The sequence below is a fragment of the Lacerta agilis genome, chromosome 8 (genome assembly GCF_009819535.1).
Source record: "Lacerta agilis isolate rLacAgi1 chromosome 8, rLacAgi1.pri, whole genome shotgun sequence".
In the NCBI taxonomy this organism is placed as follows: domain Eukaryota; kingdom Metazoa; phylum Chordata; class Lepidosauria; order Squamata; family Lacertidae; genus Lacerta; species Lacerta agilis.
In genome coordinates this window covers 2,158,660-2,161,077 of record NC_046319.1, presented here as the reverse complement: position 1 = coordinate 2,161,077, position 2,418 = coordinate 2,158,660, and the positions used below count along the sequence as shown (strand labels likewise).

General features: G+C 57.2%; 1 long non-coding RNA gene across 1 annotated transcript; it reads left to right on the top strand.

Moving 5' to 3' along the window:
- The first annotated feature begins 1,821 nt into the window (after positions 1-1,821).
- Positions 1,822-2,418, top strand: LOC117052249. The gene is made up of 3 exons (XR_004427238.1): positions 1,822-1,922; positions 2,097-2,152; positions 2,340-2,418. It is a non-coding gene; the product is annotated as an uncharacterized LOC117052249 (long non-coding RNA).

Sequence of the window (2,418 nt, the reverse complement as noted above, 5' to 3'; positions counted from 1 at the left end):
TGGTAGGTGAATTCCATGGGGAATCTGTCCCCCACATGTGCAGGGAGGTCATGGTGCTGACCTGAGTGGTTGGGGGGGGGGTTGTAGGTCCATCTCGCCCCAGCCCCTCGCCCCCCTCCTTCCACGCCAGGGGTCAGGCCAGGCAGGAGCAGCAACCATTGGCAGCCAGTGGTGACGTGGGCATGGGCAGCCTGGCAGGGGTGCTTGTTCTGTCCCCCTCCTTCCCTGGATCAACTGGCCAGGCACCCTCGCCAGCGCTCAGGCTGTCCCTGCAGACGTTTGGGGGCTTCTCCCCCCGGGGGCCCTATGTCAGCAGAGGGAGGAAGCTTGGAAGGCAGACAGGAGGGGGGGGAGAGATAATATTGAAGCCCCAGAAGGAAACAATTGAGGATGCCCCACGGGACCCCTGTCCCCTAGAGAGTAAAATGTCCTTCTTCCTTCGCAGGGCCGTAGTTTGAACCAAAACAAGATCCCCCAGCAGCAGCCCAGCGGTGCAGCCAACAAGCGGAGGTAAGCTGTGATCATCTGTGGCAGGGGAAGTGTTTCCAGGGATCTTGCTAGCTGGAGGAGGGAGGCCTGATTTAGATATCCCTATCCTTTTATGGAGGGACGCGGGTGGCACTGTGGGTTAAACCACAGAGCCTAGGGCTTGCCGATCAGAAGGTCGGCGGTTTGAATCCCTGCGACGGGGTGAGCTCCCGTTGATCGGTCCCTGCTCCTGCCAAACTAGCAGTTTGAAAGCACGTCAAAGTGCAAGTAGATAAATCTGGCAGGAAGGTAAACGACGTTTCCATGCGCTTCTCTGGTTTCGCCAGAAGCGGCTTAGTCATGCTGGCCACATAACCCGGAAGCTGTACGCCGGCTCCCTCGGTCAGTAAAGCGAGATGAGTGCCGCAATCCCAGAGTTGTCCGCGACTGGACCTAATGGTCAGGGGTCCCTTTACAGGCAGGACCGTAGCTAGGGAGTGGTGAGGTGGGCCCCCGCCATGGGCGCAGGCGAGGGGTGGGCGCAAAATCGGCTCCTCCAGCCAACCAGACTAACTGAGCCTGTTTCTTCCTTAGGCGAGAGGCCGGCCAGAACGAAGGGGGAAAGGCTCCCACTTCAAGTAAGTGGCAATGCCAATTGAGTGTCCTATATTTTAGGAATGCTTCTTTCCCATGTCCCCCCTCCCTTGTGCGCCAGACTGGTGCTAGCATGGCTGGGAGCCAGGCGCTTGCTGATTCCTCCGTTTTTCTTTCCAGAGAGGGAGCCTTTCCCCAACGTTCACCGGTACTTCGTTCTGGCCAAATCCCTGGAGCGACGTGGCGAACATCAGGTACTGGGACTGAAGGGAGGGAGGGAGGGAGGGGTTCTTGTGGAATCAAAAATGGGGCGGTCATTTTGGGTCCGTCCCAGCCCCTTCTCCTAAGATGTCCTGCTTCCTCCACAGGGCCACGCCTCCAGGGATGAGGCTCCATCTCCGGCTCCCGGGGTGAAGAACGAAAGACCATCCCGGCGGTTCCCAGCTCCTGATCCTCACAGGGTTTCCCCACTCCCCCATCTCCATACGGGCATGGCCCCTTCCCAGCCCTACTTGGCGCAGAAGCAGCAGCCAAGGTTTCCCCCGATTAGAGGTACATCGAGAGTCGTTTCGGAGACCTTGGCTGCTGCTTCTGCGCCAAGCCGGCCGGGACACAGGCGAGATGCCCGTATGGAGGTGGAGGAGAAGCTGTGCCAACTAATAACATCAGGTAGGAGGAAATGCCCCCTTGCCAGGTCCCCCACCCTCCTGGCCCAGACTGGGGCTATTATAGCGTGGCTGGGAGCCAGGCGCCTGCTGATGTCTCCGTTTGTTTGTTTTGCAGCAAGGCAAAGGATCAGGCTGGGAGCCGCCGCATCCCGGGAGGGAATGGGGCCGAGAAGAAGGCCTCTCGCCACAGAGGTAAGGAAACACACAAGGAGGGCCTGCAGGATCAGGCCAAGGGCTCGTCTGGTCCAGCCTCCTCTTCTCCCAGAGCCCAAGAGCCCTTTGCCCACCTCGGACTTCCTGCAAGAGCTTTTCTGAAGCTCTGTCCCTGGCGTTTGGTCTGTGACAAAGATTCCTTCTTTCTTGCAGGAACATCTCGCTGCACCGCTGCGGCTGCTGCCAAGACCCCCACCCAGAGAGTAGAGGTAAGAGGAAGGGAAAGTTGCATGCAGCGGGGAGAACACCCTCTAAGTTGAGAGTCCGTGTTCATTCTGCGTTCTTAATTGGGGTGGACAAAGGAGGGGAAGGTTGCGGGTGACTTGTTGAAATTGAGATAGGGATCCCCTTTCCAGAGGATCTTGACTAACACTTCTGTTTTTCTTTCATTTTCAGGAATTGACGTGGATTATCAATATGCTGTTGTGTCCTTCATTTATCAAATTATTATAATAAAGTATATAATTTAATCTGC